We start from the raw sequence: 18,156 nt of genomic DNA on the forward strand, positions 1-18,156 counted from the left end.
TTTTTTTTTTTGAGGGGTATTTCTGGTGTTTTCAGTATTTGGAGTTCCCTGAAAGCTTTTTGTCATGAAGTCATATGATAAGTTCTGTGTTCAAGATCTAGCAGTGCTTAGCAGAGTGGACATGTTTTGCAGGAAGCAACTTTTACAGTATTTGTGAATTTGTTTCCAGTTTGACTTTTGGAATACTGTTTATATTTGTTTCTATGTGGCCAGCTGGGTATGTGACAATTAAACTCTGTTTGGATTACTTAGAATTGTTTTGCTTCCACAACATTTAAAGGCCATGATAGGATTTTGGTTTAACTACAATTATTTGTGTGCTTGATGGGCATACTGGGGCATTATGTTGCTCTTTTCTGATTGAAAATTGTTGATGTCATGTTCTTTTGTGTAATCATTTTCTAAGTAAACTGTTTTGCAGATGTATTTCAATTTAGCCACTCTTGGTATTGCTATATATTATTTATTAATCAGGGTTTGAGCTTTGTTTTTGTTAAGTTCTTAGTAAATTAAGCAATATAATAAACTTGAACTATTATTAAAATGACAACAGAAATATAGCAATGTGAAATTTATCTGGTACTATAGGAAATGTTGCAGTGTTTAGCATAATTTTGCATTATAGCTAGTTACAGGTTAGCTAGCTAACCTTGTAAAGCCTACATAAAAGTAACCAGCTGAAACAGAACTGCCTATACAACTTTTCTCCTCCCCAATAGTAACCTTAGCTACTAGTTTGTTTTTTTTTCAATTCTGTTTAATATTCCAGCAATTGTAACTTGTTTTCTTCTCAAAACAACATGCAACTTTTAATATTGATACTCTTATGAAATATTATGTAAAATGTTAAGCTTGTTAACTGCTTCTAGTTGTAAAATTGTTACGTTTTCTAATTCTCTGTAGGTCTAGGAGCTTGTTAACAGCTTCTAGTTGGAAAATTGTCAAGTTTTTCAAATTCTTTGTATGTCTTGGAGCGTTTCTCCCCGGGCTTCAGCTGAAAATGGATATGCTGTCCAGTCGGACTTTCCCGGTAAACAAATATAAAATAAATAAAATAAATAAAATAATGATGTTGAGGTGACAGAAGAAAGAACTAGTGTGCCTAGCAAGTCTGTTAGCTTTTGGCATTCATGTGGCAGTAAAATACAAAGACAGTATGCCTGAATAATTAGTCAGCCTGTGGCATTCATGTAATAAAAGGTGAAGACAGTACACTTATTAAGTTGGCCAACCTGTGGCATTCACGTAACAGTGTACATCTTATCAAATATTCCCTCTAGATATGGTAATTTACATCAGTTCTTAAGTATCAACAGACTGTGTTGTTGAATTTGAAGAAAAATATAAGATAAGAATAATCAAAACAATACCAGACAGATGCATATCAGCCTGAAGGTGTACGAAGGAGGAAAAAGAGAAAAAAAGGTAAGTTATCAGGATTGTATGAAATGGGAGCAAGCCCTTACATGAGAAATAACTGCTGAAAGTCCATCAAGTGTGTATGAGTATTGGAGGTCAAGTTTAGTTCTGAATGCTAGACTCACAGCTAAATTATTTCCACAAAATATAAAGAATTACTTTAATAGTTTTATTCAAATATTTGTGAGTTGTCTAATCAACATCATGCTGACCAACAGCAACTTATGATGGTTTTAACTCCTGTGCTGATAGATAGCATGCATGTCAAAAAATGTCTGATTCTGATCATATAGATTACTATAATGTTAACATCTCTTTATTTGAATATTTTAATCTTTCTCTTGAAATTCATCGGAGAAAGTTTAGAGAACACAACAAAATGCAGATCACAGTGTTATTGATTCTGTTGAGAAATAACCACTCATTTTCATAGGTAGATTAGAGAAGGACAAATTACTGTCTTAGAAATTTTGGGAGACCTTATGTTAAGAGAGTCACTCATTATTGGCCTGCTGACATGGGAATCAGGTTAACATATCAGGAATTGAGGACTGCTGAGGAAATGGGCAAGAGGGTGACTCCTGTGTACCTAGAACGGCACATCTGCACAAGCAGGTGATACCCATCACTGGCTACAGGCATAACCAAGGCCATTCTAAACCATTACATGTGGATCCACAGGCAAAGTGTGAAAATATGGATGCAAATACATAATGTAAAACGTTTTCATTGTAAACACACAGGGCATACATGATCCACGTCCACAATGGCAGGGTGGATAACACATGCCACCTGAGTGACATAAGAAAGGTAACACCACATTTATGGTGGGTTATCCTGAAACTGCATCAGCTACAGACTATCACAAGGCACTGTGCTGTCTACTAGTAGGGGATATCAAAACCACTGCTAGTTGAGGTACTCCATCAGACAGAGCTATTGTTAAGCCTGTAGTTATGAGACAGACGCATTACTCAGTCAGTTCTATAAGAGTGACACCTTTATAGTTGACATTAGCCAGGGTTCAGTTAGAAAGTGATGGAAGTGAAGAAAGAAAACTTGATTGCCATGTCAAATGATATCTTGGTAGATGTCCTAATTGATAATAACCTTGATTATACATCAGTTTACATATGTGCGAGTACATGCAGCCAAACATGGAAAGAATTGCATGGGAAAGGTAGCAGGGAGGAAACACAACCAATGCCTTCATATCCACTAGAACTAGTGATATGTCCACTTAAAGAAAAGTGCTAGGATATAACTGGAAGCCTGAAACTGAGACACAGCTCTCAGGAAGTACTAGATTTCTAATAGAAGTAGTACATCAGGGAAGAGATGGTTGATAGCTAAAGATTTAAATTAGATACAAACTTTTCAAAATGCTAGATGTCTGTTGGAGGGGTATTTGGGAAAGCATAGCTATCAAATCCCACTTTATAGGATGTCAGTGAAGTTTAAAGCACAAGCAGAGGCCTTTTTGAGATATGAACTCATGACTTCTGATTTACTCAACCAGTGCTCTAACCCTAGAGCTATGAGGCCCTAAAAAGCAATAAAGGCAGTAAGAATCATAACCACTAGACCAGCACGGAGGTATCAAAGGAGAACCCTGGTGCTGAATGGCAGAAAAAGTCTATATACAGGGGCAAGGGAAGAATGTACTCCCAATGGAAGTCTGCAATGAGATGTGGTACAGCAGATGATAGACCTTGGGGCCTATACTCAGGTAAGCATAGCTTATATTCTTTTGTTTTTTTTTCTTTTTTTTGACAATTTTGGAATGAGGAGTAAAACAAAAGCTGATAAACATTTTAAATTGTCAAGGCAATGCAGAAATGTGTGAGGGTATCTCATTTAGGAATAAAGTATAGAAAAATGAAAATTGTTTTATTGACCAGGCTTTGCAAAACCTTTGAGAAGGTGTAGCAAGACATATAAGCAGTATCCAGAGGTTGGAAAGGCTATAAAGAATATACGGTTAACTCTGCTTTGCTGCCATTTATTGTTATTGAGGGTATCTATTGCTATCATTTGATCTCTTATTATCCCAGGCAGCACAGGTAGGAGTTTCATTTTGGTGGTAGGCTTGACAGTGAAGTGGTGGCTTGTGCCACTCTTGAAACAGAATAGGTTACAAATGTTCTATCAGAAATTTTCAGCAGGATGTTTTTTTTTCTGGAAATACTGATAGACACAGTGGCTAGCTTTATATTACATCTTCTAGACTATTTTGGAAGCTCTGTGGTGTAAATTAGTTAAAACACCAACTACCATCCTAAAAAATGGTTTAGAGGAGAGGTTTGACTTTACTTTTAAGACCATGCTGAAAACATTTGTATACCAGTTTAAAAGGAAAGAGGAATTGCATTAATCTCATTTCCTCTTTACAAACTGAGAGGAATCCTAAGACTCAACAGGCCTTTTCTTTTTGAACTCCTTAAAGGACACATGGAGAGGGGGGGCTTTGGATTTATTTTTAATGTACATGAAGGTGAATGTGACTCCCTAAGAAAGTTCATTGTTAAGTATGTTCCGAATTTCAGGACTAAGCTTGATTCGCGTATGGGTTTGGCACATGAGTACCTGGCACAGGCAGGGAAGCAAGGTTTGGTATAACAACACAAAGACAGTCTGAGAGTATGCACTCAGAAAAAAAAGTAGTGATCTTTATTCCAGTTTGATAGAATAAGTTGCAATCAGCATTTGAGGTTCCTTTCACTGCTGTGAGTAAGGCAACCAAACTGATTTTTATTTTGTATTGAAGTTGCCAGGAAGGAGATAGAAACACACATTATGGTGAAGTTATATCATAATATACATTAACTAGTTTGAATACATTAGTATATGCAGTGTGTTACCAGAGGAATCCTAGTAGCTTTCCTTAGTTAGGTTGGAACAGATTTCTCAATGGATTATGAAGTACTGTCATAACAGTTTGCAACTATCCCCTACAAAAGTTCAGAAAATCTGTGCAGTTGTATTAGTGTTTGAAGGCATGTTAACTAATGAGCTAGGCTGCAACTAACTAGTAAGGGACCATGTGAGTACAGGAACCCAGCCATCAATCAAACAGGCTCCTTATATATTGCCTGAAGTGTAAAAAAAACTGTTAGAAACTGGCCAGCTAAGTGTACTAATATTTGCTATGCCTCCTTAAACAGATGTATTTACTCATTTTGACACTAGATTGTTTGGCTTATCTACCACACAAAAGTTAGAAACTGTGGAAACAGGAAAAGCATCATTCAAATTGAAGGCACACAAGAAATACAGAATTTGGAAATCTAAAAACACTGCAGGAACTAGTAAGCAGAGTTAGTTCTATTGTGTTTATGAAGTGTAAATACATCAATTGCACTGATGTTGAAGTGTATCTTAGGAAATTGTTCAATTCCTGATGCTGGACTTGCACAACAGAGGTAGATATAAAATCAGCTATTCCTTTAGCTACTCATAGTGATAGTCCCTGAGAAACTTTTTGTTAAATTTCTTCTATGCGCACAGGGCTGTAATATTGCAAATCATCTGCTACACATGTAGATATGAAGATGATGGTGTTGTGCATGGCTTTCAGAACGCAGTGGGGCGAAGTAAAATGATACAATTGACCTTGCGCACTCTGAGGGGGACCTCATCACTTTGATGTCCACCTACTTGAGAATGTCAGTTAGTGCAGCTATCTGAATCCTTCATCCTGGTATAACCTGTGGCTGTGGGTATATAAATACCCAATGTGCATGTTTAGAACAATGATCCCTGGCTTCACATCTACTGCCATTGCCCAATACCCAGAGCGATGACGAAGTCAGGCATAATTGTCAGAAAAATATGTATTAATGTATGTGTTAAGTGCTTATTAGAAGCTAAAAGGGTTAACACATTTCATTCTATTTTATGTATAGCTTAGTTTTGTATGAAACTAAGAGATACTTTCTGAAACTGCAAGATGCTCTCTTACCTAGTATTTGCTAGCACAGCAAAATTCATGTTTATGCCTTTTGGAAATTTACTGAGAAGCAGGTGATTATTTGCTAGGTCAGGAAAATAATGAATAGAACAATACTGTTTTCTATAACGTTATTGAACTTGAACAATCAGCTCTGTTCGTGTTATGAGAACATGCACAGCTGCAGAAAAAGATAGATACAGTTAAACAAAGACTGCTTGAAGAAATGAACTATAATCTGTACTTGCTTTGTGCTCGAATTAGCCATAGTACCTTGAATGGTAACATCACATAGTGAGAAGTTGTATCTAACCGGTGGTCTCCAAGGCCATGTTGTTTTTCTTAGGAAGTTTTTCATAAACTTGATAGTGTCAGCAGAAAATCATGGACAAACAGCTGCTATGAAATAATATTGTAAGAACTTGTGATTTGTTACGTCAGCTTAGTAGGCAATGTCTTGTAAGAATGGCTACACTTCCTGATTCTAGTCAGACAAACTCTGTATTAGCACGTTTTTGTCTCCTTGCTGCAAGAATGAAAGTGCCTTAACCTGAACCTACCATGTATTGATCTTTTTGAAGTTGTTTTTTCCTTTGACAGATTGGTCCTTCGGACTGGAAACTCTCACTTCGCCTCAGGTCAGATGGGCCAGGTGGCATGAAACCATACGGAGAAGAAACCACATCGGTTCTTCTGCTCTGAAAGACCTCCAACTGAATTGTCGTTCAAAAGAGGCCAGCCACTGTTCTGATCTGTGACTGGAGGACAAGTTAACATTTTTTCCTCGAACCAGACGATCAATCACGGAGGCTCAGGTAGGGAGGAATTTACCTTTTTTCTGTTTTAGATCAGGAACTTGATTTGCATTGTCTGTCAGGAGATTTGTTTGTGTACAAATCAGGGACAGGAAGATTGCAATCTTGTCATAGATCAGGGAAACAGAATAGGTAGGCAATTATTCTAGATAAACAGTTTAAAAGAGAAATCGTGGTACCATGTAAAAATAAGAAGGGTTACGTAACATTTTAACAGTTAGAACGATATGGGAAATAAGTGCACAAAAAGATACCGAAGATCGTCCGTTAACTGAAGATGCAAAATATATGCAATTACAGCGTGCCGACAATGTTACGTACTATACAAAATGGGTTAATAAATATGAATTTGATGGCAAATTAGAAAAATCTGAAATGAAATGCCCTGCACGTAGGTACTGCACGGCTGGAAAGTACCACGTATGAAACAACAGTAGCCAGCAGCTGAAGTGTAAGGAGACATTAAAACAATAAATCTAAGGTATAGAACCATAAAACTTTATTAGTCACAAACCGGTTTCGGCATATCCATGCCTTTTTCAGTGTGAATAAATGGACATACTTAGTAATTCGTGACATACATATATAAAGACAACCTCGACCAATAGTAACATAGTATGTTCCAATAACTTCATAAATATTCATGAACCCATTGAAAATGTAAGATCTAACTATATTAATGATATAATAATATATGTAAAGGATCCCAAACAGGTTACAACCACTAGATAATAACCTAATGATACATATTAGAAATCGTAATATACCAATCAAACAATAATCAGCAAAAAATAGAAAAAATATATATCAGTATATGTATACTTGATTATATGTCCTGATAAGCATATACAAAATGACACAATACTATTATAAATACTTAGGGTAGAATTTGATGAAAACAGAAATAATAAAAAATAATAAATGATAAATAATAATAATGAACCTTGAGAAAAAGTATGTAAACCCCAGGTTCCAAACACAAGAAAATATGTTGCATATATTCCACATCATATGATCACTTATAAATGGTCATTCAAGCCCGGAGAAAATAGTGCACCCAGTGTAATAATCCAATATCTTTCTTTATGATTTAATATGCTATGCCACCCTAGGGTATTGCTTCTGTCACCTAATATTCTAGCGATTATCATAAAAGAGAACTCAGCATTGCTATGTTTTAACACATGTCGATACAGTGCATTGGTTTCCTTTTTGGTCTTAATATCACTGCGATGTTCATTAATACGGGTTCTAAGTGGTCTGGAAGTCTGGCCCACATAAAAGGCCGAACACCTGCAACTGGCCAAATAGATAACCCAATTGCTGCTACAGTTCCCAAAGACCTTACATTCAAAAACTTTACTGGTATTCTGACTGGAAAATTGTTTTGATTTATAGACCTGTTTACAGGAACTACAGTGGCCACATGGAAAAGTACCAACCAATTCATCACCAGACATAGTTAGTTGTTTGTGGATGGCCCCACCACTCTCAGTATGTTTAAAGTGAGAAAAAAGGGACCCCAACGTCTTGCCTCTCTGATATGTAAACTTGCATTCCGAATCCAAAATGGTTCTCAGATAATCATTAGCCATAAGAATATTCCAATGTCTGTTGATGATCGCCCTAATGGCAGTATAATTTCTGCCTAAGGTGGTAATGAATCTTATAGTGGACCCTGAAGATGCCTGATCTCATTTTTTATATTTAAGTAGGGAATCCCTGTCCATGTTATTGGCAGCTTCCCAAGCCCTAGAAATATCCTAATGTTTGTATCCCCTATGGACAAACCTCTGATATAACTCCGAACTTGCTCTTTGATAATCAGGTTGTGAGGAACTTATACATTTCATGCGCATAAACTGTGACCTAGGGATGTTCCTGATGGTGTGGCGTGGATGCATACTTGAGGCATGTAATAAGGTGTTATATTGGGGATATTTACGGTATAAGCTAGTACTTAATGTATGATCTTTATTTCTGGTAACGGTAACATCCAAAAAATTGATGGAATCCAAATTATATGTGACTGTAAATTCAATCCCCCAAATATTATCATTTAAATATTCAACAAACTCCTGTAAATATCCAGCATCAGCACGCCACACCATCCAAAAGTCATCCAAGTATCTGCGCCAGATATCAATCTCAACCTGATAGATATTATGAGATGAATCATAAATCATACATTCTTCTAGGAAAGCCATGAATAAATCAGCATAAATAGGAGCAAAAGAAGCCCCTATGGCCGTCCCACAAAGCTGCCAATAACATTGTCCTTGAAAATAGAAAACATTTTTAGTCAGGACATGTTCTGTAAGGCAAATGAGCAAGGTGTTGAAGCCCGGTGAATACAAATCTGCCTTTTCCAACCAGTGTTGCATGCCTTGTAGACCTGCCCAATGCGGGATACTAGTATAAAGAGATTTGACATCTAGTGAACACATAAGCCACCCAGGTTCAAGTTGTGTGTCCTGAATGATATGAAGAAATTGCGTGGTATCTTGTAGCCTGGCCCTAACAAAACCCAACAAGGGTTTAAGATGTTGAGTGAGAAATGCAGACAGGGGTTCTGTAAGTGAGCCAATGCCTGAGACAATTGGCCTACCAGGTGAATTGGTACGACATTTGTGAATTTTAGGTAATAGATACAAACTCTGCTTTCTGGGGTCTTTAACAGTTAAATGTGAGACAAAACTCTCAGTAAGAATGCCCTCTTCCAAAGCCAAATCCAAGAAAGTATCAATCTCATTCTTGAAATGTGGAGTGGGGTCTGTGTCCATATACATATAACATCCAGTATCAGATAGTTGAGAAAGACCCTCATTAAGATAATAAGTCATATTCTCTACTACAACTGCTCCCCCTTTGTCTGCAGGTAAAATGGTGATGTCATGATTACTACGTAATTGTTGAAGGGCCATAGTTTCCTGTGATGTGAGGTTATGTCCCAGCATAGTGTATTCATGATGTTGAAAATGTAAATCACAAAGAACTGATTGCATAAAAATTGAAACATGTTTCTGCATAGGAGGCAGAAAATCTGATTTATAAAATCTAAATTCATTTGATCTTTGAGAATCCCTGTCGACGAAAAATAATTTGCGATTCAAATTGCGACAAAAGCTTTGAACATCCTGTACAATGTGATATTCATTAGAAAAGAAACCAGGTACAAAATTGAGTCCTTTATTTAGAAGTTGTATTTGCACATCAGACAATGTTTGGATGGACAAATTTAAAACATTGTGACACCCATTAGATGCTATGCTAGAAAATTCTGAATGAGTCCCTCCAGTGTATCTGACCTGTTTTCTGTTTCGGTTCCGGTGTTTGCGTCCCCCTCGACACTTAGACCCAAACCTAAAGGGATCAGATTATTAGATTTTTTGCGATTAGGGGAACCCCTACTAGTTGTACATTCAATGTCTGTTAGTGAGGAATCCTCTCCCGAAGTACTAGTGTTAAATCCCTCCTTCTTTTTCAAGATGGAACGTGGTCTCTTTCTAGTATGGGTAGGGGTTAAACCCTGACTAATGTCCTCAAACATCACAATTTTCAGGACTCAAATGGGCGTCCCCTCTGGTAGTCAAGAAAATCTAGACGAAATTTTTTTAAAATTAGAAAAATCCTCACTTATTAAACTTGTCATCAAGAATCACTAGAAGGGAATAACCAAGAAAAGACAAATCCAAGTGTGATAGAGGGAGTAAAGGATGTGACAGAAGAAATAGAGGAAGTGCAAAAAATCACAAATAGTGAAGAAAGAGAAATTTTAGACTTAGCATTATTGAGCCTAGAGCTCTACTTAGCAGATACGAAACCAGAAGTTACACTTCTGGTAGAGGGGAGGGAAGTTAAATTTCTGTGTGACTCAGGGGCATCGTGGACCCTGATACATCCTTCTAAACTACCAGAAAATTCAGACTCACTCGATTACATATTAGTGAAAGCAGCTAATGGGCAACTGTATCGGGAGCCACTCTCCCATAATGTAGCAATAACTGACCCCATTTCAGGGATGACCCAGAAAAGCAAAATTGTTGTTTCTGCAAAATGCCCAGTAAACATTTTGGGCAGAGATCTTATGCAGATGTTTGGCAGAGCAGTAGTTCCAACTATGCAGGGTATGGAAGCACAGCGACAAATGGATACTTTTGTAGTGCGACCGGAGGGCGAAACATTTTATTGGTACAGCCAGGACTTGGTCACGACTGGTCCAGGGGCAGTAACCGAAGAGCTGATGAACGTAGCCATCAGTAAGTTCCCCTCCATTGACACTGATAAACAGCATTTGTTGCACTGTACTCTGTATTATTGTAGCACACCAGGACCTGATAAGGAATATGAGCAAGAACTGTTTAGAAACCATGCAAACAGATTAGTATTACGTAATCTGTACTGGGACACAGAAGGGAACAGTGTAGTTAGCTGTTCATTGCCCCAGGAATTCTTTGCACTTTATAAATCTAATGGATTACCACATGTTAGTTTGACTAAGGACAAGAATGTAAAATGGGCAGATCTAGGAGAAAAAGTCACAAAGTGGGAAAAACAGACAGAGTTAGAACTGTCAGAACAGGGAGTACAGAAGCAGAAGTTAAATTGGATAACACAGACACACCCAGCTGTACACTTGCAGTCCAGCAAGGACAGCTGATTAGCACTCTTACTAGAAGAGGAAGAGAATGCCTTACGGAGCATACCAGAAACTCTCTGGTCAACAGGGAAATCAGATGTAGAACTCATTCGTACAGCAGGACCAGTTACTATCACACCAAAATCAGCATTTAGACCACAGAAGAGACAGTATCCCTTAAGGAAAGATGCAGAAGTAGGAATCAAACCTATAATAGCAGCATTATTTAAGGAAGGAGTACTGGTAGAATCTCCCGATTCACCATGCAACACACCCTTATTTTCTGTCAGGAAAGCAAACGGAGAATGGCGTATGGTCCAAGATTTACAAGCTGTAAATGACACAGTAATACCTAGAGCACCTACGGTGCCAGATCCACACACCCTATTGAATGATTTGAAGGCTCAACAGAAGCATTTTTCTGTGGTAGATATTAGCAATGCGTTCTTTTCGATACCGATACACCCTGACAGCCAGCATTGGTATGCATTCACATTTCAGGGGAAATGGTATACATACACGTGACTACCACAGGGATATTGTGAAAGTCCAACAATATTCTCACAAGAGGTGGCAAGCAACTTGGTGGGATTTACCCCACTGAGAGGCAGTCAGATTTTACTTTATGTAGACGACATCCTGCTAGCAGCCCCCACCCAGCAAGAATGCAGAGAAGATACCATAGCATTATTACATTTTTTAGCCACTCAAGGACATAAAGTAAACAAGAACAAGTTGCAGCTTTGGAAAAAGCAGGTTAAATACCTGGAATATGTAATATCCAAAGAAGGCAGAACATTAGATGAAGATAGGAAAATAGCAATTTTACAAGCACCCAAACCGACTACCAAGAAGGAAATGATGTCCTTCCTGGGTACGACTAAATTCTGTCGGAGTTGGATTCCAAACTATGCTTTGGAGTCTGCTCCACTGACTAACTTGATATACAAGAAGCCTATGGCAGCACAAGATTTAATACAATGGACACCAGAAGCAGAATCAGCTTTCTGCAAACTTAAACAATTGATAGCATCCTCATTAGTTTTAGGATTACCAAACTATCATAAATGCTTTTTCCAAACTGTAGATTGTAAGCAAGGTTATATGACATCAGTGTTAACACAGCAACATGTGGACAAACAATGCCCCATAGCTTACTATTCATCACAGCTGGACCCAGTGGTGCGATCCCTGCCCCACTGTGTACAAGCAGTAGTCGCAGCTGCAATGGCAGTACAGGCTTCAGCCTCAGTAGTGTTGTTCCACCCTCTCAAATTAAGAGTGCCCCATGCAGTCACGATTATTTTACTGCAAGAAAAAGTAGCATATCTTTCTCCTGCTAGACATCTTTCCTGTATGACTATACTGTTGAGTCAACCTCATATGACAATTGAATGATGTACAACTTTGAATCCATCTACCTTGCTCCCAACCCCTGCGGATGGCACACCACACAGCTGCCTGCAGGAGATTGAGCAAAAGACACTGCCTAGAAAAGATCTAATGGATGTTCCCTTGGATGATGCTGAGGTGACATATTACGTGGATGGCTCATGCAGAAGGGGTCCTAAAGGTCAGAACCTAGTAGGGTATGCAGTAGTTTCTGATACTGAGATTTTAGAAGCAAAGTCTTTACCACACAACTTATCTGCACAAGCAGCAGAATTGATTGCCTTGACAAGGGCATGTACCTTGGCAAAGGGTAAATGTGTAAACATTTTTACTGATAGCCAGTACACTTTTTCTACTGTACATGTTTTTGCGCAACGGTGGAAGAATAGAGGAATGATAACATCTACTGGCAAACCGATTAATCATGCGCAGTTTATTTTAGATTTGTTAGAATCTATTCAGTTACCTCAGAAAGTAGCTATTTGTAAATACGTAGCTCATACCAAGCAACAGGATAGGATTTCAAAAGGTAATGCGAGATCTGATACAGCTGCAAATCAGGCAGCTTTAGCTTCAGAAATATTTCTTTTGAGTGAGGAATTACAACCTTCTGAGATTTTAGATTTAGAAATGTTGAAAATAATGCACACACTTACTACAAAAGTAGAAAAACAGAAATGGATAAAACGAGGAGCAATTCTTGAAAAAGGGCTGTACATCTCCAAAGAAGGAAAACTGATTTTGCCGTCTAATTTCTTTAGATATGCAGCTTTGTTGAGCCATGGGCAGTGCCATGTCTCAACAGGGGGGATGGTACAGTTAGTGAATTGAGTGTTCACAACATATGAATTTATAAACTACACTAAAAATTTTTGTGCGGCATGTCATGTTTGTAATAAGCATCATGCACAAGGGGTGTTGAACCCTAAGCAAGGGAATTTCCCTGCACCACCGTACCCGTTCCATAGTATCTGTATGGATTTCATAGAACTGAACAAATGCAAAAATAAGAAGTATTGTCTTGTCATTATAGATATGTTTTCCAAATGGGTGGAAGCTTTTCCGACCAAAAATCCAGATGCAGCTACTGTTGCAAAAATTCTTGTTAGGGAAATTATTCCTAGATTTGGCATACCGGAAAAGATCTACAGTAACAATGGCACACACTTTGTAATTCAAACTATACAACAGTTGAGCTGATATTTTGGAATTTCTCTGAAAAACCATTGTGCATATCATCCACAATCTGCAGGACTAGTAGGGAGGCATAATGGGGTTTTAAAAAGTAAACTTAGGAAGTTAATTAGTGAGACACAAAAAAACTGGGTGTACTGCCTGCCTCTGGCACTGTTGAGCATGAGAACTGTTCCAAATACAAAGGGGTTAACTCCTTTTGAAAAATTATTTGGGAGGGCATATTATATACCTCAGTGGAGACCTCTCATGCCTGCAGACCAGGAGGCCGACAGTTCACTCACAGAATATATGAGACGACTTCTAAATAATAAACAACTTTTGCAGTTAAATTCTGTTTCAGATAAAGAACAAACCAGACCATTGGCAGCAGCAGTATCCCAGGCACGTGGGTCTGGGTAAAGACCATTAAGAAGAAGAACTGGACGTCACCGAAGTGGGAAGAGCCATGCCAAGTGCTACTGTCAACACCCACTGCAGTCAAGATTGCAGAGCGAGCATCCTGGATTCATCTGACACACTGTAAACTGGTTAAAAACTTTGAATTGGACAAAAAACTTGTTGCTGTTACACAACAAGAACAAAATGACCAGATATGGAGCAAATAGGAATGCAGAACAACCTCAGAAGTATTGCATGATCATTCTGTTAACTATATTGATAACAATAATCTTTTTGCTGTGGCCTTTCCTTTTTCCAGCCACACAAGCTGAACTGACTAAACGTGATGCGTTACTCATAGACTGGCATCCAAACTTTAACACTTACCAAGCGATCAAACATGTGTATGCTGAGACTTTTAGTGTTTCAAATTGTTGGGTTTGTACAGCTATACCAACAGCATATGGGGGATTATTAATGACTGCTGTCCCCCAGGGGTCAATGAGACCTGGGAAAATTTTATTTTTGATACTATGACTGTAAAATCACAAGACAAAATAGCATTGTACCTGCCTGTTACATAAAAGGGAATTGTGTGTTTTTACAAAAATGATACTGTTCAGGTGGGTTGGAGCAATTGTAATGTGACTGTTCCTTACAAATGTTATACCAAAGCTAATAATGCAGGTTCTATTTGTGATACAAACTATGACTCATTTCTTGAATCAATGCACAAAACAGTTAATGAAGTACAACATAATCCTGTTCTTTTTAAGCAACTACCTATCATTGATAGAAAAATGTTTCATGCAGGGCAAGTATATATTAATACTAAAGTAGAGGATTGTTATTTTGTGTGTGGGAAAAAAGCGTACAAATGGTTACCTGAGAATTGGTCTGGCAGTTGTTTTTTTGGGTTACCTGGCCATACGACACACTGCAGTTTTGCCTAAAGGAAGAATTCGAAATGTCAGAGAGGTCACCAAGAAATCTGGAAATTCAATCAAGAAACCTGAGAATCCAGTGGGACGAATCAAAGCAGGCTGGAGAAACCATAACTCCATAAAAAACAAAGATAAACTGACACACATGGACTTGAGTGACACTATTATATCGTGGGCAGGTATAGCTCCTGCATATGGTGCAGTAAAATTGATTTGGGAGCTGAGAAAACTGTCCAAACGTCTTGAAGTAATGAGCAATGCAACTTTTTCTGCTCTTGAATTAGTAACTGATAAACTGAACGCTATGAGAACTGTGGTGCTTCAAAACAGCATGGCTCTCGACTTCCCCCTAGCAGCGAAAGGCGGTACTTGCACTTTAATAAAAGAGGAGTGCTGTTTGTATATTCCTGACAACCAGCATGAGATAGACAACCACCTTGATGTAATTCAGCAAGTGTCGGCCATGACCAAACCAGGCCCAAACCCACTGACGGATTTTTTCCAGAATTTGTTTGAGGGGTGGGGTACCATCCTAATGAACATCCTGATTGCCATTTGTGTGGGATTACTCCTATTAGGAGTGTGTGTTTGTTGTGGTATTCCCTGCATGAAAAGATTAATTAAAGATTTTATAGACATGTCAGTTTCTGAGACTTTGTATCAAAATACCGAATTTGAAGAACTGTTGAAAAATGAAACACTTTCATAAGTTTAAACTGAATGACTCTCTTAACTGCAAATTCTGAATGCAAGAGGTTAGGAGAAGAAGCAAACTGTTTATGCTTTTGAAAATAGAATAAAAAGTATTAACAGGGGGGAAATGTCAGAAAAATATGTATTAATGTATGTGTTTAGTGCTTATTAGAAGCTAAAAGGGTTAACACATTTCATTCTATTTTATGTACAGCTTAGTTTTGTATGAAACTAAGAGATGCTTTCTGAAACTGCAAGATGCTCTCTGACCTAGTATTTGCTAGCACAGCAAAATTCATGTTTATGCCTTTTGTAAATTTACTGAGAAGCAGGTGATTATTTGCTAGGTCAGGAAAATAATGACTAGAACAATACTGTTTTCTATAACGTTATTGAACTTGAACAATCAGCTCTGTTCATGTTATGAGAACATGCACAGCTGCAGAAAAAGATAGATACAGTTGAACAAAGACTGCTTGAAGAAATGAACTATAATCTGTACTTGCTTTGTGCTCGAATTAGCCATAGTACCTTGAATGGTAACATCACATAGTGAGAAGTTGTATCTAACCGGTGGTCTCCAAGGCCACGTTGTTTTTCTTAGGAAGTTTTTCATAAACTTGATAGTGTCAGCAGAAAATCATGGACAAACAGCTGCTATGAAATAATATTGTAAAAACTTTTGATTTGTTACGTCAGCTTAGTAGGCAATGTCTTGTAAGAATGACTACACTTCCTGACTCTAGTCAGACAAACTCTGTATTAGCACGTTTTTGTCTCCTTGCTGCAAGAATTAAAGTGCCTTAACCTGAACCTGCCGTGTATTGATCTTTTTGAAGTTGTTTTTTCCTTTGACAATAATGTACACCTACTCATGGTTCTGATGCCTCAGTTCTGCCACATTTATTTCCAGGAGCATCTGGACCAGCGTAACGTTCAAGGTTCCTTGCCCATGCTGCAGGGTCCCATAGTCCAGGAGTCATCCACACCAATGAGGAGATCAAGTGTGACACATACACCCCTCTCTATTACCCCCTTCCCCACTTATGGTGATCTGTGCTTCCCTTTCATCTTGTAGTGTTGACTGCCAAATGCCCATACTCTTTCAGTCAGTGGCATAAATAATGATGGCTATGATCCATATGCAAACTCTGACTTCGGTTTTATAAGTTGAAATGTCTGATACATAGTGTGACTCATCCGTGGGATCCCCAGTACAATAGTTACATAACACTTTGTACATTGATTAATTTCATGTGACAGTACACAACTACGATATATATATATATATATATATATATATATATATATATATATATATATATATATATATATATAAAATTATGTCTACATATCTATATATCTTTATCTATATCTACCTATCTTTCTATATTTATATATATGTATGAGCTTATAATAAATAATCACCAGTGAGTTTGATCAAAACAAAAACATCAAACAAATTCACTGGTGATTACCATTAATCACCACTAAAATCATCACAAACAAAAATCACAAATGTAAACCAGTAGATTACATTTGTGATTACAAAAGTAAAATTAAATTTACATTTGTGATTACAAAAGTAAAATTAAAAACAGCATTTTACATGGTGAGCTTCACCAACCACACCCCTCAACTTAGGGGTTCCTCTCCCTATACCATTGGACATTAAATATACCAACTCCAGTGTCACACAAACTCACAAAAAAATTCAAAATGGAAATAAATAGGTTTACCTTTCTGTTTACAAAAAGTAAAACAAAAAACAGCTTTTTACATGGGAGGACTTCACCCCATGTACCCCTGGAAATTAAACATACTAACTGCAGGGTTGCACAAACTAAAAAAGAAGGCAAAACACTTGAATTATGTAATGGTCAATATAATGAACTTCGACCAATACATAGTTTGACAAACTGTACCAGTAATGAAAAACGCCAGGATTTCACCATGCAATAATCAGAATGCAGCAATTACATGTATAGCGCAAATATACACATGCCTCCGTGCTGCACTCTACTCATGGTGCAAATCCAAGCCCTACAATTACTCCTACTCCTAACTCCAACCCAACATAATACACCTTTTCCCTAAAAGCACACATGAATGCACACACACACACACACACACACACACACACACACACACACACACACACACACACACACACACACACACACACACACAAATGAACATATTAAGCAGACCACTACCTAATCAAATGCATATCTCTGCCCTTCCTTAGCCTCTACTCTAACTGTAGTTTTAACCCACAAACACTAGTACATACACACACACACACACACACACACACACACACACACACACACACACACACACATACACACACACAGACAAACACACACACATTAAATGCTAATTTATTTATATAATTATTTATTTTACATTTGTTGACTAGGATAGTCTGACTGGGTGGAAGCGCATTTTTACCTGAGGCCTGGGGAGAAAAGATCCAAAAAAGTTATAGTGTATATTTTCCAAAGATGTTTCCAAACGTTTTTAAGACAAATAAAATAATATTACATCAGGTTATACAATAAGAACTTTACAAAGGTAAAATTTATATAAGATTTTATTTTTTACATGGCAGGAGTAGACCTTAATTTTAGCACAGGTGTGGCAACAACATAGAGCAGTGAATGCTGCACATAGTAGTTGCAGTTTTGTTAGTCTAAATAGCTGGTAGGTGCTGTTAGCTTTGTTGTT

This window comes from Protopterus annectens, chromosome 3.part1, assembly GCF_019279795.1.
Source record: "Protopterus annectens isolate FY-2018-M chromosome 3.part1, PAN1.0, whole genome shotgun sequence".
Classification (NCBI taxonomy): domain Eukaryota; kingdom Metazoa; phylum Chordata; order Ceratodontiformes; family Protopteridae; genus Protopterus; species Protopterus annectens.